Here is a 26,054-nt window from a genome sequence, read left to right as displayed (position 1 = left end):
ATTATTTGCGCCTGGCCCATCGCCTCCTCCCCGGTATCTTGCTAAGTCACCAGAAGAAATGAAGCGGCCTAACGGGGGGGAAGGACGCGAAGGCCGGGAGAGCCAGAGCGCACCGCAGGGGCTCCTCTCCCCCTCACCCCACCCCGCTCCCTTGTCTGGCCCACTCCTCCCCCGCGCCCTGTTTTCCTGCTAAGTCACCGGCAGCGAGGACGGCGCTGAAGCCCGGCAAGGGCCAGCGGAGAGGGGAGGGAACCGCGCCCGGCGGCCCCCACCCCACCCCGCCGCGCCGGGCCGCGGGGACCGTCCCCCGCCTCGCCTCCCTCCCTCCCGCCCCGTCGCCCTGCCTCCCCCGCCTCCTCCCCGGCTCCCTCCTCACCAACGGGCGCGGCCGCCATTTTGAGAGCGAGCTGGAGAGAAAGAGGGAGGGGGCAGGAGAGGGAGCGGAGGGCGGGGAGCCGGAGGGGAGAGGAGGGGGAAGAGAGAGGAGAGGAGAGCCGAGCCCAGCCGCGCCGGCCGCACGGCCCGCCGGGCCCCGCCGCCGGCCGGGACAGCCCTCCCGCGGGGGGCGACGGCGGCCGGGGGAGGGGAGGCAGGCGGGGAGGGGAGGCGCAGCCCCGGCCTTACCCGAGCCGCCGCCAGCGCTGCCGCTTCGCTCTGCTCTGTGGGGCCGGCGCCGCCCGCCTCTCCCATTCACCGGTGCGGCGGGGCGGGGCGCGGAGGAGGGGTGTCCGGGGGGTCCCGGAGGCTCTCGCCGGCTCTCGCCGCTCGCTCCGCTCCGCGGTCTGTCAGTGGCGCCCCGGCCGCCAGGAGGGAGGGAGGGAGCGGCGCGGCCCGCCGCGCCACTGCGCATGTGCGCGGCGGGGGCGGGGACAGCCGCCGGCCACCATCTTGGGCGGCTGAGGCGCAGGGCGCGTGTCCCGGCGTGCCCCGCGCCGCCCGCCTCCCGGCCTGCCCCGCGCGCGCGCCCCGGCGCGGCCTGCCGGGCGGCCTGCCACCGCGCCGGGCCCCAGGCCCACCGGCACCGGGCCCGCCGCCTCCCTTGCTCCTCCCCCGGCCCCTCGCTGGCCCCCCCGGTGGCCCCAGGCGTTGTAGCTCCTTGTACGTGCCCCTTCCAGGCGCCCGGGCCGCTTTGCTCCGGCTACTGTGGCAACCTGCTGTCCTGTCACACGCACGCCCTCCATCACTGGCACTGCCGCTCTTCTCATCGGTGTTTTAATTAGCGGTGAAGCTGCGTTAGTGATGTCTGTGAATGGCAAAACAAAGCTGCAAATATCAGTGAAGAGACTAATGCTACTGGAGGGGCTAGGGAGAAAGAAAAGGCACAGTAAATGTATATAATTTCCATTTATCTGTACAGTGTGGCTTGGAGAATGCTCCTCAGGCTGTCCACGTCACTAGCGCTCACACGACGTGAAACGCACAATAATCTGCATCGGTGCTGTGCGAAGAGATGGAGAGAACAGTGAGTCGGGGCCCTGCGATGCAGTGCGGCACAGCTTTCTGCTCTAGAAGGCCATGAAGGAGCTGATGCTGGCTTTCTTCTAACCAAACTGGTGCAACTGCCAAGAAGAGTCTTAAAGCAGAGTTACACCGCTCCTTTCTGTGGGCTGTTGCATTTGGTCTCGCTGCACAGATACACTGCTATGGCCTGTTCTGGCTTGTGTGGAATCTGCTCCTGAGACAGCACTATTTTTAGTGAGTAACCTTGTCCCACAGACCTAGTGTTACCAGATTTGAAAGAAGCATGCATATCATTTGTGACCGTTACCTCTGTATGACTGGAACTGTATGATCCAGGAACTTGGCATGTCCCTGTGCATCTTGCTAGTGCACATTCAGAGTATCAGTGTGAAAAGAATCATACTTTACTCTTGGAATAGAGTGTTTTCATAATCTTCTACAAACCCCGCTTAGTTAAATCTCAAAATATCCTTGGTTTAATATATCAGTGTTCCTAATGGTAAACTGATAATTTACCATTTATAACTGATCATATACCATTATCAGTGGTCTGATAATTTAATCCACTGATAATCCACACGCTCACAAGAAGTGACTGACAGAAGAGAGTACAGAGTCCTGGAGAAATGGGCTGCCGTCTCCCTCAGTTGCCATTTGACAAACATAGTCAAGCAGCTGTGTACATCAGAAGCCGAATTCTCCCCTCAGTTTTCGATTTTGCAGTCCTTATGGTCTTCAGCGGTTTGAGTATCGGTGACAGCAGTCCTTGCCCAGGTGCTTTGCAAAATACTCTGTTTGGTAAATGCCAGAGATGAGCTGGTGGCAGACCCAACCAGTGCAACTGCTTAATCGGAGTAAATCCAGATGCAAAACAGAAAGAGCCCTGCTGTTACAGGAAACAGTTACATGTGTCACTATCAAAGACTGGTGACCAAAGTCACCTCTGATGTTGGCAGGCGTAACAGCATAATACAATATTTAACATCGGCCATAAAGTTTTCTGAAATGCTGATTTGAGGAAATAAGTAATTCCACATGTAAAATTATCTGTATAGCAAAAACGTGAAGAAACTTCAAGGGACACTGAAAATTTCATAATCAAAAGCTGTGTAGTTTTATCTGTTTCTATCGCAAATAGCAACTGAGATTACTAATATCTAAAATTTATGTAATGAATCTCTCTTTATGTACTGAGGGCACTTGACAGTGCTTTCTGTCAGCTTCACTGTTGTGCTATGGCTTATGGTCAGTCACTTTCTCTTTTGTTTATGTTGTTGTTTTATATAGCAGTAGGCAAGAGAGGGCTATTTAAACCCAATACACAACGCAAAACTGCAAGTCCATCCAGGACAAATTTTGAGTACAAATCTGTATTTAACTTATTTTTTTAATTGACTAGATTACAACTTTTAGATCCATTTAAGCCTTGAAAATCATTTCTTATCATTTATACCCAGAGATGATGATATCGCAGACATCCCCAAATACACTGGTGACATTCAAAATGGACTAAAAGTATGAAGTCATTCAGGTTCAATATACTGATTAATACAACTAGTGATGAGATAAACAGTTGGATAAGTCAGTAGGCCAGATTTCCAGTGAGGAGGCAATGCAGTGTGGATCTGATCCTTTTCTTAATGAAAAATAATCAAACGGAGCAGCATGTGTCAGTATCCCTTACCAATATTTCAAGGAAGTGTCAGATACTTTCCAAAAAGAGGACTGGTTTTTTTTCCACCCAGTATTTCTAAATTTCTGTGCTGACCACTGGCAATAGCACTTTCCTTCCGTGGCAGGGAGAACAGTCCCGGTTGCCACGTGAGGCACATGTCAGTGGTATTTCGTAGGCTTGTCAACATGAGAAACAGAGTGGATCAAATTTGCAAATCTGCATGATCCTTCGTGCCACTCAGGTATACAGAAAAATTATGCGTCCAACTGAAGATTATTGCTCCCCACATTCTAAATCTTAGGGGGTATTAGCCATTGGTCAATTTAGCCTCTTAAATTGTTCTCTGGCAATGAACATACTTTTAATTTTTAAATGTGTTAAGTAAATTTTCTTATCTCTTAAGAGGCATACAGTCATTGGCTCGTTTGTTTTTTAATGTGCTGATTATAAATGGACAGGCCTGGCAGTAGCTTAGAGTCTTCCACTCCTACCATCAGTAAGGGATATGAGCCCTTTTCACGTTCAGGTTAATTACCCGTAAGCACATTCTCAGTGTCATTGTTCTGCATGTAGCTTACATCCTGAAGCCCCCTGGACTTTGAACTGCTGGTTGCAAGCCTTTGAGCCCAATGGTTCAGCCATTTTTCCCCCACCCGTACAGTCTACCTGTCTAGTCCATATCTCACCAGTTTGGCTATAATGATACTGGGAGACCATGTCAAAAGCCTTGCTGAAGTCAAAGTAAACAACATCAACAGCTCTCCCTTTGTCCATCGCACTGCAGAATATCGGGCTGGTTAGGCGCGTTAAGCACAGCCCGCCCTTGGTCGATCAATGCTGGCTGCTCCCAGTCATCTTGTTTCTTGTGCCTGAACGTGGCCTCCCAGAGGGTCTGCTCCGTAACCTTCCCAGGAGCCGGGATCAGGCTGGCCAGTCTGTAGTTCTCTAGCAGTGCCCAGTATGTTAACTGCAGCCAGTGAGCAGGGTATCTGCAGAAACAGGGACTGAAATTTAGGATAAGACTTGAAAATAGTATGCCGAAATTACCTTTGCTTTATTTCAGTTTGTTGCAAAGCAGGCAAAACTGCTTTGCGTTCCCAAAATTCTAATATATCAAGTATTTTGGGGTGCATACTCAAGTGATAATTAGCACCTACCCAAGAAATTAAATCCATTTCACAGAGATTAATGACTTTTCCCAACACTTTTATGACACAGGTATTTTATTCTCCTTTCACAGCTGGCCTTCCTTGTAATATCATTGCTTGATACTGGGATGGAAAAAAAATCCCAGCTCCCAGCACAGCTGAACTATGAGGAGTTTCAGAGCCCATTTTTCTTGATAGTTTCCTTGATTGCCACAGTGTACCTTGATAATAGAAAACACATACCCTCTGCCTCAGCGGGGACGTGCAGATCCAAATTGCATCGCTCCTTCGGATTCCAATTTCAAATTTTTCTTCAGGATATTCCTAAATATTTACAGCTTGCACAGCCATGCTTCAGAGCGAGCCAGGCTTCTTCTGTGTATTATTTCCATATGGGGTGGCACACACAGCTATATCTGCTACACAGGAGATTACATATTTCAATACGTTACATCAAACCTTGCTAAAAGGTTTCTCCTAAACACTGAAAACCTCATTCATTGATCATTCATACGTTGCCTATGAATGAAAGTTGTCATTAATATTCTATGTGTCTACATATTTGTGTAGCAAAACATCTGTAACGACTGTACCACTGTAATCAACTAATTTACATGTTGCAAGTCCATCTTGGTGCCTGACCTACAAAAGATACGAGCTGTTACAACTACAGAGCTTTGAAAGATAAAAAGTTGTACAAAAATGCCTCCACAGATTTGAACTGAAAGATTGACTCAGTTTTAGGTCGGGAATAAATTCTAGTGACACAAATACTGTCGTAACTAGGTGCCTAAGCACATACCAAAGGAAAATTAACGTCTAGCTGTGTCTTGCCGTTCAATTTAATGAGTCAATGGGCATGTCTACCTATGTCGTTAACCCTGTCATTGGAATAAATCACAAGAAGTGAGAATTTTCTCATCTCTTTGTTCACTCGTAAATAGTGACTTCTCTGTGGCTCAAGCAAGACTTGCCTCTAAAACTTCAAAATTGTCCACTTTATTGTTTTTATAGATGGAAGTACATGCCAAAGTTTCTGCCATTGCATATTTTTGAATTTTAACATCTCTTGGGGTTTAACTTAAAGATATTGAAAAAATTACTGTTTTTGCAACCAAAACAGAGAGAAAATACCTATGTGTGGGAAAATGTTGTGTTCCCAATGCAAAGCATAGCACAAAAGCACTCAGATTCCTTTTTAATGGATATTTGGGTTTTAGAAATCCTACTTCCAGTACTCCTGTGGCCTTTCTTCTATATTATCAACATAAGGAAGAGGGCAATCTGTAACTCTAGCCCTCTCTACCCGACCTTCTTAATAGCATTAAAAAGAACAGCAGATAAACAAATCCGGTCTCTAATGTGTTTCAGTATTGAGAACCTTGGCCTTGTGCAAAGTCTTCGCCCTTCACAGTAGAATCTTTTACTGAGGTGAACCCCTTTTCAAATTTATTATAAAGAAAGTGAAGTGATTAAATTTTCAGCAAGCCTTCCATTTTTACTACTAGAAGTTCACCTGCCTATGTTTATTCCATTTTGCTTCTCAACTGGTCATCATGCATAGGGTATATATAGTTTATGCTACTAAGAGTGGCAATGTTGTCTTTCTATACCTTGATTTAATAGTCTATTTTTCTATAGATATTATTTTCATATGGTTCTTTCTTTAAACTCACATGTTAGTCCAGCAACTACTTTTCCTAGAACTGAAGGGTGAAAGTCCAGGTACAAGTAGCATTCAGTTTTGTTTTTACTGGCTGTACCCTGACAGAAGACCTTATATAAACTTTATTGTTCACCTTTGAAGTACAGCTTTATCTAAGAGCTGTAAGCCTGGCTCACTTGTTAAGTCACAATTTATCTGCTGGCTATTTTGCGTTTTAGGGAGGGTATAGTCAGTGTCTGCTGTGACTCACATTCAACCTCCTCTGTCCGCATACAGTGAGATATTAGAAGTGTCCTTTTGTGTGATGCTGTGAAAATGAATATTGCATATAAGAACCTTGACAAAGTTTTTAACATAAGAGTATTAATTGCAGGTATTTATTGCCATACAAGAAGATGTTTTCTGGTCCCAATTTTTTTAAATTTAGATGAGAATTACACTTATTCAAAGGATGAATATACTTATTTTTAAAACTTTTATTTAATATTTTCAGCAAATTATTCCTTATATCTTCAAAATGTTCTTATGAGTTTAAGTGAATGCCAGTAACATGTACATTCCAATTAAATGTATAGTAAAGCAATGCGGGGATGATAGAAGATCCGCCTTTCAATCTCATGCACTTTTGCATGCAAAAGATGCACACAGTTTTCATGCTAATTTAGAGGTGTACTACAGCTGAACATGCAGATTAGGTCATCGTAGACTCCTGTAGCTAACTAGAATAATTTGTGTGCATAAGTACCTGATTTGCATAGAAAGCTGCTGCAAATGCACATGCAGATATTTTAGATCAGATAAATCATTCATCAATCTTACAGATATGTTTCTAAGCATATTGCAACTGCAATTAAGCAGTTTGACGTGCTCTAAGTGCAAGCCTTTGTTGTCCCTCAGCATCACTTTTTCATTCACAGCTATAACCTTTAGAAATCACACTTCAGAATGGAATAAAAGAAGCTAAGTATACAGATTGTGAGAAGTAGCGATGTAAGGTTGCTTCACAAATTTGTGTATCAAAGTAAAAAAGGCGACTATAGCGTAAGAGTTGATCAGTATGAAGGTTGGGGAAAATAGTCCAAAGCACATTAGCATGAGGTAGTAGTATTAAAAGAGGGGAGCACAAACTAACATCAATGTATTCTTAATCCATAATTATCCCAGATTTGGATTAAACTGCCTTCTGGAGGGTTTTTAGGGCCCTTTTTATATTGAAGTGTTTGCCTTTGGTCACAGCATTTCTCCTTCTAATGGGTTTATATTTTTAAAAAAGAATGAGAGAAACTTTTCTGCCAAGTATATCAACAGAATTGCTGCTGAGTCAAAAGCGTAGGTAAAAACAAAGCAAATATGTTACTTTTTTAATTCTTTAAATTCCATTGCTAATTATAGTAATGCGTAATAATGTATGTTGTTACTGCTGACACTATCCACCCCCTTCTAAATTCCTTTCACTATATTCCTTTTCACTTGAAATAATAAAGCACTGCCAGCAGTGCTAAATGGCATTGTTTGCATTTTATATAGTCATCATACGGCAAGGGGTAGTTTCATTGCACTCAACCTAATATTAAAAGACGTCCTCGTGTTATTTTTCATGCTTTTATAATTTTATTGTTTATATATAACACATAGAAATCTGGAATTTCCTTCTAAGTTAAGAGTTTCTTTCCTCTAAGTCATTTTCAGCCATACGTATTAGTTTGTTATTGCAGAATCGTCAGAAGCTCTTTCAAGTTCTGCTTTTACAGCAGAAATCTGTTGCTCGAGATATTGTAAAACAGGAGGGAAATATGGCCTCTGCCCCAAGGACGCTGCAGCATTCCAAACACAATTTTAATGGTACAAGTATCTTTATTTAATTGACCCATGAAAATTAGAGAAAGATGTTATGCATAATGTCATTTCTGTTATAGATGGGGGAAATGGAAAAAGCTATATAGGAACTGTAACCTGTGGCTGTTCTAAGAAATTTATCAACAGTGACTGACTTTGTAACCATTGCACGTCTTGTTGACATAACATCTTACTGTTCTAGTCAGGTGCAACAGTAAGCTGAGCTGGCTTGAAGACTGAGTTGCTGCTTCTCCAGAAGGATGATGGACTTTGCAGCTGAAGTTATTAACGAGCTAGCAGAGGAGATTTATAACATACAGGCTAAGGTATGCAGTAAGCCTGGTCAGTAGCTACTTGAAAGATTATTTTTAATCTTACATGTCTTCTAAACAAAAATATAATCCTGAACAGAAATACCTACCTCTTACAGCCAAAATTAATGCTCTTTTCCTAACGTACAATCTATTTAACTAATAAACCTGTTCCAAACTTTAGTAAACTGACAATCTATTCCCCCTTCAAACTCAGAACTATTTTACAAAAAATAGAGCTATTCAGAATTGTAAATGCCATACTGATGCTTCATTTTTTAAATTTTAGGATATTTATTATTACCAGAAAATTAAAATTCTTTTAGTTTAGAAAATTCATAACTATTGTTTGTCAGTAACATCATGAGTGTTATTGGTCCAATTAGAAGGCCTAGGAGTTAAAATAGATGTGTGCTGAGACTGCTGTCAGCTTTTAAAAAGATGGTCCGGGTTTCTTTCTAATAGGAAGGAATATTGCAGCTTCCCTACTACCAGCAGGTAGGTGGCTCATAATGCCTTATGATTCACATACATAAGAACGTACCGTGAACAACCCATGCATAGATACTCACACACCCTAATCAAATTATATGTTTGACACATTCTTAAAATGAAACTTTCTGAATGCAATTATACTCGTTAGTTGTGCTGTGATTCAGTATTATGCTAGCTAGTAATGAAATACTTCAGTGGAATTTGGCTTTCTTCGTAGCATATCTTGTAAGGAAACAGTAACCTTAGCTTGCTTTTTTACCACTGTTTTTCCTCTGGAGAACAGCTATAATTAATATTATGCTGTCTAAAATGGGTTGTGAAGAAACCACTTAGAGACATCGCCTGTCATAGTAGGTATTTTCTAGTGAATGTACTGAGAATTGTAAATGGAATTACAAGTCTGAGATCTAAAACTTTTATCAGACAGCAAATACACAGAAAGAGTGGGGTGGAGTGCTTGCTGTTACTCTTGGGGTACTACACTGCTACCCATGTGGAAGTTCAGCATTGAAAACTGTGAATGACAGAAGCAGTAAAATGATTCATTCTGTAGTACCTGACTACATATATTTCTTTAGTTAATCCCTTCTATCTGAAACTGTAATTCTGAATAGTGAGGAAGATGGTAAAAAGAAGGAACATTGGTTCATTTTTGGAAAAGTTACAAATTATTAACACTGATATACTGTGATGTTGTCCTGTGCTTTGTTCTCTCAATAACTCCTTTTGGGCAAATCATTTAACCTCTTTTGAATACTTCTTAAAATATTTTAAATGTCGGCAGTGTTATTTCATGTTTATGGAGTTTGTTTATATTTATGCTTCAATAAATGTCGCCACAAAAATAATATTAACAAATATTGGAAAAAATCTCTTTCAAAAACAGTGTTAAAGCTGTAGGTGACTGTGATAGAATTCATCATCTAGCTGGTCTGTAACGTTTATAGCAGAAAGTTAACGTGCGTTCACACTCTCCTGGCTGAAGTGCTTTCTCAGACCTGTGGTATACTTCCATTATTTATTCTAACCATAATTTAGTGCCCTCAGTGACCTTATTATGTTTATATATATCGTTAGAAAAAGATACATTTCAGGATGTGACATTTTTTGGCCAGGTTAGAAAGTGCACTTAATTAAAAATGCTTTGGAAAGGATGAATTGTCCCTGACTCTCTACTGTATTTTCTGTTTTCATTCCAAATAGGAAAACGCTAAGCAAATTTCATTAAATTAATGTGTGTTACCTGAAAAATTGATAAAGGCTGAGTGCTATGGTTTTAAGAGCTCTCTATGAAAAAAGGGAGTAGAACTTTACCTGAAGGTAAAAAATTAGCATCCAACCATGACATAACATTTTGCAGGCAAAAATTCCATTGGTTTCAGTTAGACCTGCACTAAAATAAAATCATAGTTAGGTAATAGAATGTTTTATTGAATAGTTTCATAATTCAATAAATTACTATACCACTGAAAGAGCCATTGGACAGAGTGGTCTCAGCAGATGACAGGACATGATTTTCAGAGTGTTTACCCTATATTTTACATCAGTACTCCTTCTGGCTTATCCAGTAATGATATACCAGTTTAACTGGGAACAAGATGTGAGACTGGAATTATAAAAATTACAGCTGTGAGGTTCAGTTTGTTACCATTTTAATGCATAGTGACATCCTTGGTTAAAAATTGTGTTCATAAATAATGACAATTCTTATTTGGAATTGAGAATAATTTCTAATTGAGACTGATTTACTAATTCTTAAAAAAATGGGAATGAACTCCTCTTTGGTTCATTTACAGAATCCCAGTAGATGTCCATTTGGCCTGGAGAGCTTTCTCTGTCCCCGTTTTCAGGCTTCATTGTGTTATCTGTATTCACTTCTTTATCTCATATGGCAGCTTTTTCATTATTAAGCAGGCTCTGTGAAGGATATACTAGATTAGAACATTTTTGTCAGTTTATGGTACAAGACAATACAAAGTATCTCCTAAGATTTCTGATATACTGATAGAGCAGAAGATGTATTGATATAAACTGTAACACATCTAATCTGTAGTAATCTTCCGAAACATTGTATTTACAGAGCTACTCTGGAATTTTTCAAAAACAAACAAACAAACAATTTGCCTCTTTTAAGGATTTGTTCAGAAGGATGTAAACCAGCCAAAGATCCTGACCAGCCAGCAAGAGACTGAGAATTGCATAAATAAGAAGTTCGGGTTTGCAAAGTTGTTTCTTCCCATAGCAATATTACCTAGGACTCTGATTTCTTAGGACTTAGAACTAATCAGGCCAATGGTATGTAACACAGCTGAAAGAAATATCTTCTGTATTCTTGTAAGTTGGCATTGTAACCGTAATTTTAAAAAAACCCAAATGGTGTGTGTGGGGGGGCAACTGATTGACATATTATGCCAGAATAATTAAGTTAGGTAAGGCTGTTAAAAATAACTTGAATTATGGTAAGACAGTAATAACTAGTATGGGAGTCTGGACTTGAAAATTTTCATCTGTAGTAGATCAACAGTCAGTTCTGTAAAATTCACCTTTCTGTAGCCACCTACACATCTGTAGGAGCAGGCATTTACACAGCTGATAAATACCAGTCTAAGAGCTTGATTCTGAAGCAAATATATATGCAATTGCCATTTGTCACAGAGGCTGTCGCAGAAGTAGAAAGAAATTAAGCAGCCCAGAAACTGCTAAGCGTTACTTTAGTAAGTTGAAAAGAAAAAGTAAGTTATGAGGACAAAACTGAATCATTTGGGAAAAGTGTTGGAGGGCCTGATCTTCTTTTACGGAATTCTGCTTTCTCCGTCTCCTACTCCATCTACTGATGCTCAGAGTACTTTCACCTTTCATTGTAATGTGAGCAGAACTGGGCTCCATGTGCTAGCATACCTTTCAGAAGCATTCTTCAAATGTAGAGAAATTCCTATAGGCAATTCCAGCCGCACAGCTTTTATTTTCATTTTCTTGAAAGAAAGAAAACAAGCACTGAAAATTGCGATAATTACATTTTAATATCCAAAGAAATCAGGTAAGTTTAAATGTCTTAAGAACAAATGTTCATGGGAAAAGAAAACAGAAACTTTCCACCTTCACCCCGAGACATCAGTCTTCAGAGTACGTAACCTGCCAGATTCTGTATGTTCACTGTTAGGTACTTCGTACAGACTACCTTTTTTAGTTCAGGGTGTTTTTCCCACAAGGGAATCCTTCCATGCTCCAAGTTAATTATGTTTCTCTCCTCTCGAGTTTCTTTACTACCTAGAAATTTAAGCTAATGTAGTCTATTTTAGGTTTTTAAAAGTGCTCAGTGCTACAGTATCTATGTACTAATCTAAAAAGATTATAAAAATCTGAATACAGGGAAGTAAGAGGACAGCTAGGGATCATCTTAGTTCTCACAGAACATAGTATCTTTTGGCTGGCTTAAATAGCTGTCCTGAAGTAGTACTGCATTATGCTATGCAGAATGTGTACATTTTAATGAGGTGAGTTAATCCCTATATTCTAGGAAAAGACCTTGATAGCATTATCTGTCATTACTTACAATACTGTATGCATTAGAGTGCACAGAGCTATGCTTGGACTGCCAGACCAGTTAAAGAAAAACAACCTTTTACATGGAACTAAAATTTAGTTGCTTACAGGCTACTAATCAGTCACCGCAGTGAGTATCAGAACCCAGAAATGACTGCTGTGTTTGCCGTGAGCACTAAAGAAGGGCAATGAGGGCACTGGCAAGGTACTAAGAACAACTCACTGGCTTTTGCAAGTTGCAGGGGCTCAGCAGCACTCAGCTCCAATTTGGATCAATATTAGCAGTGACAGCTAAATAACAGAAAGAGTGACACATACTTGACTAAGATAACGCCAAATACTGAGGTTTTGTAATAAATCCCTTGCCCCACACTTCCATCATCCTTGTCCACAGCTGGAAGTCTTCAAAGCCTGTTAGCAAACAGCAACAAGTATTCCACTGACACCTAAGAGGGGCAAAATAAACGCCAGCAGTGCTAAATGTCACGCTTGGAAATGACAATCGTACTTGTTCAGCAGCCCTTTATCAGTTGAAGATTAAAAAATAATGTGGGTCCTTGCTGATGGGATGCATTGCCAGTCAGAAAAGTGGAAAGCACTCTCAGATCAGAAAGAGCTGAGCCAGCTGAACGTGTTGGAAGGAGCTCTGTGCCAATGAGCTGTTACCTAATAACTTGGTAGTTCAAGCTCTGACACAGTCAGAGAGCACGAGAACCTCTTGTAGCCTGACATTTAGGCAGCTGAAACAAAGTCAGCTAAAATCACTGGATTTTTTTGTTTTTTAATATTAGTAGTCCAGTGTTTATGTGAGCTGTGAGACATAAAGGGGAGCAAAGTGAAGTTACATGTGGCTGTAAAGCCAGAATGGAGACATGGGGTCAAATAAGCAAGCAGGAGCCTCTCTAATGTAAACTGTGAGCAGTGAGGGCTCCGTAGTCCAGTAGTGACGAGACACTGTTACCAGGAGCAGGTACCAATACTACATGGAAGATGATGGAAATGCAGACAAGTCAGCAGCTACACGAAGGGCCAGATGCCCTGCAATGCCTTTTTGTCCTCGCTTTCCAGGAGAGCACTGGTGTGACCTGGGAGGCATCTGGCGTGGTGATTGCAAAGGGGAGTGATGCTGCTCTGCAGGAGGAGGCTTCTGAAGGACAGGAACATTCTTTCAGTGGCTGGTGATGTTTGTGGTTTGGCGTGTGGGTTCCTGACTCACCTATAAATTCTTACGAAGATTGGCAGTAATTCTATTGGTAGAGGCTCACCAGGTAAAGGAGAGTAAATGCTGCTCAAAGGTGGTCAAAGAGGGTGCTCCTGCTGATAAGGGCTCCCTAAAAAGCAGCAAGAGTTTCCTGAAACCTTCTCCAGCATGGATGCAGGAAAATCAGTTGTCCAGCTGAAAAAAGGTTAAAAATAATGTGAAGACAGCAACTTGATTAGTTTAACATTCATTCCTGTCTTAATGAATATCTAAAATACTTTATTCCACCTTTAGACTGTAGAGAGATACTCTTCCTATAATTACAGGGCTATTATGAAAATTGGAAAGAAAAAAAAAAGCAAAAAAAAAAAAAAGGCTACAAAAGATAAGTAGGCTAATTCCAGGAAAGGCCAGAGACATAGAAGCACATAGCTGTTGTGCTTCTAAAAAGGTACCAGCGCTTTGTCTAAATGACTGTTTCTGACAGACAGCTTCCCCAAACTGAATTTTGAAAGTGAATTAAAACATGAACATTTTGTCTCAGCTATTGTTGTGTTGCTCAGGGCACTAACACTCTGAAACAGCATGTAGGAAGGGAATAAAAGGGAGACAAAGTGACAGATCACTAGAGAATTTGTCTGACCACCTTCCTTCCTTTCCTTTCTAATATTTTTATCTTGGACCACAAAGTGTAAAATTCTAATAACTTATTCATGCAAATATATGTGTCTATTACTATATTATTAGACATAGATGCTGTGTGTGTGTAAATAATACAGTATAGATATGTACCTTCATGCCTATAATATTGCTAAAAGCTTGAGCTGAACTTACCATGCAGATTCAGAAAATGGAACAGAATCATTTTGTATAAAGAGACTTCTTCAGGATTAACCACATCTGCTACTTCAATATAATATCACTTTGCCATTTTTCAGTGCATATTTTCAGCTCATAACATCTTTTTGCTGCTAAATGAATCCTATGAACACTTCCTTGGTGCTGCAGTTATTAGAGGTGAGCTATTTATCCTGTGGTTTCACAGTAAATGTTAACTGCTCTAAGACAGCGCTTGCAGCTAAAAGAAGTGATCCCCTCTTCTGCAGTTCCCAGCCTCCTCTTTCTGTCCCCATGCTGTTCCCTCCCTTGTGTGATGAATGGATGGGAGAACAATCAAAGAGAAACATAACCAAGAGCGAAAAATGACCCTAGTTTTTACCTGGATCAGTTTCATGATGTGTTTCATCATGTGGCTACATGAAAACTTTGGCTGGGACAAATAAAAGGGCCGTATCAGTGCAGAAATGAGCGGATGGAGAAGCATGTGGCTGCTTCTCTCAGCACCAGTGCCAAGCTATATTGGTTTAAACTGGGATGTCCAAACTACAGTACACTTCCCTCCAGCAGCTGTAGCATACATACAATGAAAAGAGAAAAACAAGTTCCATAATCTCCACTTGGATAAACCAAAATGTTTCTATTAACTTCAGTTAAACTATGGCTGTTTAAGAATTCGGAAGATCACCCCCTGGGCCACCTTATCTCTTTGTAGCCTGATCCAGTTCTTTAAGCTTATGGAAAGCCCCCCATTGAAGTCAACTGAAGCAGGCCCTTTAAGGTGCAAACGAATCTTTGGTTTATATTAAGGAAGTCACACCGGGAGTGAATATAGCCCTATTCCAATCAGTGATCTAATTTTTGTACAATGATTGCAATTAACAAAGTACACTTTTTTCAGATAATTTTTAATGGATGTAAGAGCTTGACGTTAGCTACTTGCTGTATCCCAAGACCAGCTTAAAAACACTGCAGAACCTCATCATAGTACATCTGAAATCGAGTAGAAAATTTCAGCACTTGTAATACTTTTTTCTTTAAGATCTTGAAGTAATAAAATTAATTTTCATAGCATAACTTAGGATGTTTCCCTGTGTGATGCTGACAGTACTTTAGAATTCTTTAATGATTTATTTTTGTGCACTTCATTCTTCATTTTCCATTGCCTCGCTCCTTGTGGAGTAATTTACATATATGCAAAATGAATGTAAAAAAATCAAATCAAAATTGTGGCCTTTCTCACTAAGGCTTTGCAAGTGCTAATAATAAAACAGGGTGCAAGGCAAGTGGAGAATCTAGCCTTCAGGCATGAATCTGATTTCATATTATTCTTGTCCAGTTCTTTGTTTTGATGTTATTCTTAATTTTTATCAGTATTTTTGCTAATTAAAAAACATGCAACAAACTACACCATTCAAAAATTGTTGTGAAACTCATCAGCTAATACAAATTTTAATCTGGAGTGTTGAGAATGATGGTGAGAGGCAAGACAGGATGGAGTGGGGGTAGGGAACTTGGAATAATTTAAAGAAATTGGAGGAGAAGGCGAGAAGCTCATTTTATTCTCATGTAGCAATTAAGGCCGGAGTCTGTCTTTATCCGTTGTAGCAGACAGAGGAAGGTAAAGAGAGGAGGGGGTCATGAGTTGGGTGTTCCTTTTTGAGCATGCAAGTTGTGATGAGAAAGATGAATAGAGCAAAAGAGAGACGTTACTGTCAGTATCCACGATAAAAAAATGTCTTAGCAGGTTGGCAATCAGCTCGTCAGAGATTCTGTAGCCCTCGTATTAGCCAGGTGGCCAGTTCCCCACTTAGCCTGCCAAGTGAGTTGATCATCAGCTCGGAGCCAGACAGAGTGCCAGGTGGCCAGATCCATCACTCAGCATCCAATTAACAATGACACTGGTTCGGAGCCAAGTGGAAAGGCAGCTATGAGACGGGGAGAGGGAGTGTCGCTGTACCACCAGTCCAGTCCCTATGTCAGGTCCAGCTGCCTTTAATTTTTCTAGAAAGCTTGATTTTTTTGAGTCTTTGCTTTGAGTTGTTTTGGTTGGTTGGTTGGGTTGGGGCTTTTTTAAGCAATAAAGCTGTCTAAATCTTTTGGATGTCTCCAGTGTGGCACACTATAAGTGGTGAGTCTGCCCATACTAGAAAGGAACTACCCAAGTCATTTAACTTGTGAACTGTGTTTGAGTATTAACCCAATGTAGGGAATGTTAGCCCATGTCTGGTACTGGGTATCATGGCACAGGTGGATCTCACCTGATTATACCTGAATTACTTGGCAAGAAATGATCCTCCACTCAGTCCTCATCAAGAATTTTAGATATAGGGGCAGTTCTTGAACTCTGTTTTTCATACTGTTTCAACATTTAATAAAGGCAATAGTCCTTTAAATGCTTTTTCACTTCAGTGGATTTTGTAAGATGCTTTTTATTACATACACATTACTTAGGGGGTCTACTTTTCCCGCCCTTTAAATCTGTCACAAATTTTCTATAGGTTTAAATGGAAGTATGAAATTCAATATTTGTTGTGATTAGGTGGGTATAATCATGCATTTCCTAAGAAAGCTTTGGGAGACAATCAGGATTTGGGAGATGGGGTGGCCCAGTGAAGCTGGAAGTTCAAATGATCCTATGTTTGTTGGGATAGTTGTTGTCCACATTGGTGACTGCCTGGAGGTCCCTACATGAAGTGCACGTGGTCTTTTATTGCGCCTTACTGGTCTGCCATAGGAGCAAAGCCAAAAATTAAAAACGTTTGAAGTCTTTTCTGCTCCCTAGGAATCAGGTTGAGACATGTAAGTAGGGAAAATTTGTCAGTTTTATACACACATTGTGAATAGAGGTCTTCAATTTGTAGTATCTTGCCTAAGTACTGAGGTATTAAAAAAATCGGGGAAAGGGGAGTATTAAAAAATTCAGCCCCCTTTAGGCCTCTCTCATAGTCTGGAAATAGCATTCCACCTTTAGGCTGGCAGTTAGGGCAAGATAAACACTTTTGAATGAAGCAAGCCGACTGGCCAAAAGTGAGATAATAGTTCATAGGGATAGAGCTATTTATAGCCCGAAGGATGCAGCGGTTGGAACTACAGTCCCCAGTGACTCACGGTCAACTTGGGGAAGGTGCTCTCAGGGGAGAGGCTTGTCCAAACCCTCAGAGCTGTCACTGCAGTTAACACAAATGAAAAACTCCGATGGAGAACGAGTGTCAGAGTTTTGTGGTTCTACCTAGGCAGCTACAAATAATAACATTTAAAACTCAGTTCCACAGGCCAGGTATCAGATTTGTCACATCTGACTGCTTCGGTATATATTAGTACAAGGATATGCATATAAGAACAATTAGCTACATCAAACAGAGATTGTTTAAAAAGAGATGGTGGTTATCTCACCTGACAGATGAAATACAAAAATATCAGTGCTTATTTCAAGTTCTCAAATACTTGATTCGGTTAAATCCTGTAATACTTTTCTGTATTAGATTTCTCAGTGGTAAGACAGGAATAGCGGTTTTGATCCATAACTCCTTAAAATCAATGAAATATCCTGGCATTTTTGGATTAAGGACTTAGTAACTGATGTATTATAATCCCGAGTTGACTCAGAGTAGCCCTGTGACCTTGTGTTAGCCTCTCTCAACAGTTTCCATAGATGCAAAATGGAGCTAACAATGCTTAATTATCCACTTTATCTACTAAAGAGAGTTAAGGCTAGGGACGTTATGACCATTTAATTGCTCTTTGTAATGAGCTCTGAAAATAAGTGACTAAGAACCCGTGTTGTTGGAGTAAATCGCATAGCTGTTGGATAAACTTTGCGCGGGTAGGGTGGGAAGGCTGAGCGCATCCGGAGGGTTGCGCAGCAGATGCGGATGCAGATGTCACTGCTGGCTCTGCAGTCCCAGCTCTGCACGCCCGCTGACTGCGCGCAGAGCTGGGCTGTCTCCGGTGGATTCCAGCGCTTCCTCGCCTCTTACGAAAGGGTGCAGTCTAGCGATTGCTAAGCATGATGCCAAGCTCCTTGCATCATCCGCTCTCCTCCCCCTCTCTCCACCACAGCTGTGATAGTAACAATTATGCTGGGAGGAGTGTGTCTATCTGTGGCATTTCTACCATTTGATCCCTCTCAGACATTCACATGGAGGTGGGGTTTCTGTCTTGCTTACGTGTCTGTATTTTTAAATAAGCCTCTCCTTGTGTTGCTGCTCTGCAGTCAACATACTCCCAGGCGGTCTCTGTACTGTACCGTGTACCGCACAGTGTCTGCATCAGGTGATAACAACTTGTGGCTTGCAAACTGCATGCGGCTTTTCACAGACGCTGCCTGCAAAGATCAAATACCCGGACACCCTGCTCGCCTCCAGAGCACCCCGCTATTCATCTCTCCCTCCTCCCCGGCTGACCGGCCCTTCAGCAGTACGCAAGAAGGAGGGAGATGTTCTTTCAGTGCAAGGGAACTTGGAGAGAGGAAAGGCTGTGTTAGGTCAAGTTTTTGATTATCAGTGGCAGGACACAGACTCCCAATAGAGGGCATGATAATTACCGAACTGACGCTGCTTGCCTCCGTCACCAAATACACTGAGCCCCGTGGTATGCATCAGTTCTGCCTTTTACTAGTACATGTTTACGCAGCTACTCCAGCAAACCTACGGATATCCATAATGCCTGGCCAGTACACAATGCACAAGCAGAGCAATTCTGGTCCCTGAAATTGATTTATTTTGAAAAACAACTTTAAATAACAAGTTTTTGCTTCTGGCTAGGTCCAGAAATGCTTCGCTCTCTTGTGAAATATATATTTATATTGTGAAATATAAAGAAAGGAGGACTTTCTGCCTTTTTCTTATATTTTAACGTAACTTCTTTTAGAATGCCTCCATCATTTTGGACAAGAAGAAAGGTGTTTTCATGTCAGCTTCCTAAGGGCCGTTAATTAATGTAGTAGTATGCATGGATGAAGGCAGTGCCCAGCCAGAGGAAAAAAGAAAGGACAGAGAAAGGAATGGCCAGCTTTACATATTTCAAAACAAAAAGTCCCAGATAGGTCCTCCCCCAGATAATTTTTTTTCCATTTTAAGTAATTCTTCGATCTCTATTGATGTTTTTTACCAGCATCATCAGGCAGTATTTACATTTGTTTATTTTGATATTAGAATGTTGATGAACAACATGTGAAAGAGCCAAACCAAAATGAGTTCAAAGATATTATCACTTTGTCATTAGTGTAATTTGGGGCTTTTTTATCAACAATCTCACATTCTCAGATGCCAGTTCAAAATCTGCTGAAGGAACATACAATTGGAATGGACGGTCTGTAATTGAGTCCAGTCAGCTGCTGTCGCAGGGAATCATATAATCCTGTTCCTAAATGTCTGTGACACCACAGAATTTCGTGGGGGTTTTTTACCACAAGAAGATGAGAATCTTCTCCAGGTTAGAAGAACCTCTCCTGAGCCTCTCTTCTCTGGTGGTTAGAAATCCTGACTGCAGGCAGGGACCTATCTCCTGGATGGGCACTAGGGAGTATTTTGCAAGACTTTTTAAGGGTAAAACTAACTATTTGCTTTGATTGTAGGTGGTTTCACTGGCAGCACTGCTAAATTCACACTAATTTCAGTGTATGTTTGACATATTAAGCCCTATATATTTCTAAGGGTGTAGCCAGGCTTTTCAAAGTTCTTGCACCAGTCCCTCTGTTGACAGCCACATATCCATTCTCTGCCAGGACGGACGTTCCATTGCACATAATCTGATCACTAATGCGGTGAGTGCGGCTATATGTGCCTGGCAGCATGCTCATAAAGGGCCTGATGAAATACAGAAAGCCCCTGCCAGTCACCATAAACAATGCTGCCCCAAGGAAATGAAAAATTGCCTGCCTGTTTTACACCCATGTGCTTTACAGATTAGAATATGGCTTTAGGGATTTAGGTGCTTTAAGCCTGACTGTAAGATTTTTTTTACCCCCATAATAATGAAGTGGAACTAAATGATCTATTTTCCAATATGCCACAAGGCTGATTAAAAAGGAGGCTGGAAAAGGGGTTTAGAGTCAACATTTAGCTTTGGGTATTCTTTTGTTTGTTAGGTTTTTTTTAACAGTAGGTTGGAGAAGATTACAAAGCCTGAAATGAATTAAATAGTTTCCTGATTTAAAAAAAGAAAAAAAAAAGCAAAAGAGGACTTAATTTAAACCTTGCCCTGAGGACCTGGTAGCTCAGAGCCATGGACTCGTGTAGTAGAACTGTAAAGAGTAAATCCTCACCAGAAGAAAATGAAACTCATCTAGTTGGTTTTGCTTCACAATGTTCTTCTAGCCTAGCTATTTGTTGTGCTATTACTAACATATTCAGACTAGGAATTAGGAAACTTATTTATAATATTAGTGCCTACATAGCTCTCCTTAGCTTCAGAATACTTTCTTAGCATCAACAGATTTCTACAACACTCCTGAAGTGGCAGTGATCCTCATAATTCTAATAGTACTTACCTGGGAAATATTAGTAAATGTTTCCTCCCAGCACACCTGGGAATAAGCAGCCTGGGAATATTTACCCATATATGTGTAACTTATGGAGGTACATATGCACTTCATCTACACAGATGCACAGACACAGTCTTGTCATGAGGTCCTTGCAGTCCAAAGCCCTGAGCTTGTGACTGTTCCTTGTCAGTACTCCGTCTCCTCCAAGATTCCCGTTGGCTCCACTCAGATCTGCCCTCAGTTGCATGATTGGTGTCAGTTGTAAAGTCATGCTTCAGGAAGACAGGCAGAGAGTACAGTACAGAGGGAAAAAAGAAAAAGATGGAGGTGTGTAGGAGCACAGCCGCTGACAGGGTAAGCAGGGAATGAGGAAGATAAATAGGGAAGGAAGGGCAGCTCAGATTTGTGGAAGGATAAGAAGTAAATGTCTGTGGAGCAAGGAAGGACAGGAGGAAATCCCTCCAGGTGATTCTGAGTTATGAGGAAGAGATTGACTTTGGCAAAAATATGACAAGTTTGGGTGGAAAAAACCTATTATAGTTGTGGTATTTGGGGTGGGCCACTGTAACGGACCCCGCTGTTGGAAGGGCTAATAGAATGCAGGCTGTAAGAACCAGGGAGTCCCCCTCCTGCAGGTGAGAAGTTGGGAAGCAGGAGCAATCCCTATTGGAGCATTTAAAATTGGGATTGTAGTATGAAGTTACTTCAGGTCCTGTAATTTGTATTTGAACGATGATATGATTTAGGAATTTAAACTCTTCGGCTGTGTCACATGACACTAGAAGTCCCGATCCATTTGGGGGGTCCTGGATTTACTTACAGCATTAACGTTAGTTAATCAATGTAATAACACTGATATCGTTGTTTGTTATCTGTAAGAGTTACATGGGAAGGAAGCTTAAATGTCCGTATTGATAGTTGGATAGAACCAGGCAGGAAGGGCCCAGTAAGGCGTCAAGCAAGTCAGGAGTGGAATACCAGCCTGCTGCTTCCCAGCTCCCACAGTGTGACCTCCAGGCAAGATCTTTCCATTCGTCCTAGCACTCAGTTTTTCTGAAGAAATCTGGCAAAGGATCAGGCAAAGCATAATGGAAAAGCTGTTGCATACTGCAAGCAACAAACCCCAAAGCATTTTGCATTTATTTTTGTTGCATTTGGAGACACGGACTGGGTAATCTAATATGTCTTTTATGTCTTATCCAGCAAGATTGTTTAGTGAGCATGCCACCTTTAGGCATTATTGATGAAAAACATTTGAAAATAGAACCTTAACAGGCTGCTTCTTAAGAAATATGAAAGCACAGATAATGCTTACAGCAAATCTAGGGCTACATTGCCAGCTAGCACAAATAGCCGTGATTTACTGCCTGCTGAGTTACACTTACTGAGGATGTTGTCCACTAAAGGCATGCTGTGCTTAAACTTTCTTAATTTAAGACTTTACGTAGGAACATATGGTAGAAATACAATGAAGCAGTTTGGAAATATTGGTGGAAAATAATACACCTTTACTTATCCCTGTTTTCTTATTTACAGATCTGTGAAACCATAAATAACATCTAAATGTGTTTGTTTACATCCATATTGCATCTTATATCTGTTAATTAACAGGTACAAAATATCCCTGTCTCTGCCTAGTGCATTAGGAAAAGAATTGTAGAGGGGTTTTTTGACTCACTAATTAATATAGATTTTTTATCTATTGAGAACAGGGCTGAAAGTGGACTTAGCAAAAAATGCCCCGTGGTTGGTGTTTTTACTGTTGTCCTTTAGTGAATTCCATCCACAATGGTTTCAGTGCTTACTGTACTTTGCCTTCTCTGCTAAGTAGAATACAAAATTATATATAAATATATAATTATACATTAATTTAAATATATATACACTTAAATCTAGTTTTACAGCACTTTGGGGAAGATGGGGATAACTCTGACCCAATTTTTCACTGAAGTGATTAGTAGTTCTATATGCCTCAAACTGAAATACATTAAAAGGTGCTGTCTTGTTAAAGTTTTATCTCTGGTGATCAAGTTTCTTTGAGAAGTCTGTAGTTAACCACTCAAAAATAGATTCACTAACAGTCACTAAGTAATTTCTGAATATTTAGGTCAGTCGTTCTTCTCATTTCTAGTTTTCAGCTTTTGAGACAGGACCTGGTGCAGGCAGTTACTGATTTGAACTCACTTTGTTTGAGTGAGTAAAGTTAGCGCGAATTCTGCCATGAACTTCAGTGGCCAGGACTTTTTGTAAAGGCTTTCTCTGAAATTATTTTAAAATCTATTTCCTCTGACCTGGGGGAAATGTTTGCAGAATGGAGCATTTCCCATGGCGTCAGCCTTCTGATCTGAAACTTGCCACAGCTTTTCTAGTGCCCCTGCTGATCCTCAGGCTTGCACATCTTTCATCGTGCCCAAGGATGCCCTGCGTGACTTGAGGGTCAGCGAGGAGGGACTGAGTGGAGCATGCTCACATTCCTATAACGGGGCAAAGAGACGCCTGGTTAAAGGATTTTGATTCTAGGAACTGTTTGTGTGCTGTAATTTCTTTTTTTCTTGACCGTTTCATGGGTACCTTTTGCTGTGGGCTTTTTATTTTTCCCTTTCTTTGGGAGTTAGAGGGGAACAAATACAGATACGGGATTGTCAGATTAGAAGTTACTGTAACTTTTCTTTCCAAGGTGAGAGAAATATCTCTATTGGTTTCGTAAGCTGTTATTAAAAAGGCTTCAGCACGTCTGGAGAATCACCGCTACAGGCCCCTGCAGGCCAGCTGCCATTTTGCGTAGCACTGACGCCCTTGGGAGCTCCGGCTGGAGGAGGTCGGTAGCCATAACGCTGCAAAGCCGCCCCCTTGGACTTCAGCATGTTCACATCTCCTCTTCCCAAGTTGCTGTGCAACCTGCAGAAGAACACCGTTAAAAAGCAGCGTTAACGGCACTTGCTCAGATTCTCTTTCAAGCTTAAACGTAGCAAAATGTCAGCATTGCTTCCACTGCAGTTTCGTGTTTCAGAGCTGATGTATACCTTGCTGCTGTTTCAAGTGCAATTGTTCTGGTTAGTTAGGAGTTCTTTTGACTGAAATAGCTATGTCAGTGTAAGCCCAAGATGTTTTAGGTTTTCTGGCATAACTTCTTTCCCTTCCTTTTCTGCTATGTCAGCTATATCTGGACTTGGGGATTTGCTGAGCTTTAACAATCCCTTTATAATCACAGCGATGCAATTTGCCTGTAGACAAGCTCTTAATGTCATTTACAGTGATTATACCTGTGTTAAAATTACAGTATTGGTTCAGAGCAATCTAATTATTTTAAATAAGTACTTCAAAATAATTGTAAAACAAATCGGTCATCCTTTTAAATAAAATTGCTTCAAATATTTTTTCTTCAAATACTTTTCTTCTCCTCTTTAATGTATTGATATTGTGAGGCCTCCTCTCGTTCTGTCTCAGCAACTGTCAAGTGCAGCCAAACTCAGCTCACTTTGGTGTTACAGCTATAGCGTGCACATCTGGCTAAGCAGAGATGCAATTGATCTGCTCCGAGTGGCGGCGAGAGATCTGTTTGATGCTCAGTCTCTCCTGGAGCATCAGGAGCGCTGAACTGCCATCAGCGGCCATTCACAGCAGAGCAAATGGAAGGCCAGCAAGCCGGCTGTCGCAGAGGCCGTGCAGAAACCCAGCATATCACCGCAATGAAGTCTGAAGGGTGACCTTGCAGCGGCAGGTCTCCTGCCCTGGCTTGGAGTCCCTTTTATGAGCACTGCTTTTAAAGGATGTTGTTCTTTGAGATAAAGAGCTGGTAATGAAATGGTTTCCTATAATGTCAATTGGATAATTAAATGGTGTTGTATTTTAGGTTGAAGAAGTGTTGAAAAATCAAGCTGTTAATTTTACAGTAGGAAGTAAATGCATGGAAGTACATACCATCAGGAAAATGGACCTGATCCTCATTTCATTTATTCTAGTTGTGCATCATAGACTTAGCAGTTACTACAAATTTAAGTTAATGGGGTTTTTTTAAATTATGAGGGCTGGTGAGAATCAGGTCTGGTGTTTTTAATTTCAAAGTTGTTTTCTAATGTTTATCTTAATTTCCAAAACGAACCCTAATTTACATGTTAAAAGAACTTTGTCTAGATTGTTTTTATATGTGATTTTGTCACCGGCTGTTTCTTTGCCGTTGGTGGGACATTCAAGAGAGATTTTTTTTGGTCCTGAGCATCATTATTGAGTGTTTCTCTATTTCCTCACAGCAGATTTCCACCCTTGGCAAAATGAACTACAGTCAGTTTTTGCTCCAGGATAACTGCCCTGTCCCCGTACGGGAAGGAGTTAGCAGCTGGCATTTCAGGTTTCTGTTTTGTACTGCCTGCGACTGGCTCTCCTTGCAATATCATTGGATTCTTGCCAGAATGGACTTTTATAGAAGTAAGATTCACATCATCTAACTGGTAGAGTTGGATTTTTTAAAATTATTTTTATTATTATTCTTTTCTGGATTTTCCATTTTCATTTTACGCTCCTTGGCTCAGATTCTCCATTACCTTGCACCTTGTTCAATGATTTTATGCTTATTCTGGCTGGTTGTGCTAGCACGCTACAACCCCTTTGCCAGTGCAACTTTTCTCACCCTTTGGAGAAACAGATCTTCTGGCCTTTAACCCTACAAAAAAGAACATTAGTTTATCTTAGTTTTCTGTACTTTGATACTTGATACTTGAAGATTTTAAGAGATAAAGAATAAAAGTTTCCCTTTCTCCTCTCCTAATTCAACAGTGTATCTCGACAGCTCCTGATTTGGGACATTTTGTGTAGCTGTGACTCTGGACACGTTTTGATCAGACAGGATCAAATCTGGAATTGAAGATCTCAAGGCATCTGTTGTCTGTGCTGAAAGCCAGCCAGCTCTGAAACGTCTTTATATGGGCTGTCCATGGGAGGGAGACAGCGAGCTATGCCAGGGGTGTGGAAAAGGTGCTTTTCAGCCCTGGGAAAAATCTCAGTGTAGCTGGGGCTAACTCAGGAACACTTTGCAGGATGCCGGAGTCTGCATGCTGGTTCTGCGTAAAAATTAGCACATGGCACAGGACATGAATTTACTGTCAGGAGAGGAGTGAAATTGAGAACACATGAGTTGCTATCAGATTCATAAAGGAATCGCCAAAAAATAAAAAAAAAGTGTTAAATCAGGCACTTCTTATACCATATACTTGATAGAAATGTGAGACTTGAGCAAATGCTTTCAGCATCTGAAAATATTACCGCTATGTAGTGTGCTCAGATTCATCCTGGCTTTAAAAATTTTCTAATGCCAAACAAATGCTGTTTGGGTTTATATATTCAGACTAATAGTGACATCCAGTGGCTGATCAACCCAACCACAGGAATAGAAACAAT

The 26,054-nt window shown here is 41.1% G+C and overlaps 1 protein-coding gene and 1 long non-coding RNA gene across 6 annotated transcripts in view; one reads left to right on the top strand and one right to left on the bottom strand.

Annotated features, from left to right (window-relative positions):
- Positions 1-841, bottom strand: part of PAFAH1B1 (platelet activating factor acetylhydrolase 1b regulatory subunit 1) — a 38,574-nt gene extending 37,733 nt beyond the window's left edge. For 2 of the 3 annotated variants that reach the window (XM_072881784.1, XM_072881782.1), the window contains exon 1: positions 625-841. The gene's annotated coding sequence lies outside the window, so the exon portion shown is untranslated. Of the gene's footprint in view, positions 1-376; positions 523-624 lie in introns of those variants that run through there. The other variant, XM_072881783.1, reaches the window with a different exon arrangement.
- A 31-nt stretch (positions 842-872) lies between these two features.
- Positions 873-25,079, top strand: LOC140660694 (uncharacterized). 3 transcript variants are annotated; one of them, XR_012045461.1, is made up of 3 exons: positions 873-1,695; positions 7,989-8,112; positions 24,911-25,079. It is a non-coding gene; the product is annotated as an uncharacterized lncRNA (long non-coding RNA). The 3 variants fall into 3 exon arrangements; XR_012045462.1 differs by lacking the exon at positions 24,911-25,079 and adding an exon at positions 13,204-15,148; XR_012045463.1 differs by lacking the exon at positions 24,911-25,079 and adding an exon at positions 8,563-9,629.
- Positions 25,080-26,054: the final 975 nt, after the last annotated feature.

This window comes from Ciconia boyciana, chromosome 17 (genome assembly GCF_034638445.1).
Source record: "Ciconia boyciana chromosome 17, ASM3463844v1, whole genome shotgun sequence".
Classification (NCBI taxonomy): Eukaryota; Metazoa; Chordata; class Aves; order Ciconiiformes; family Ciconiidae; genus Ciconia; species Ciconia boyciana.
The sequence above is the reverse complement of the archived record's forward strand: the minus strand, read 5'-3'. Positions and strand labels throughout refer to the sequence as shown.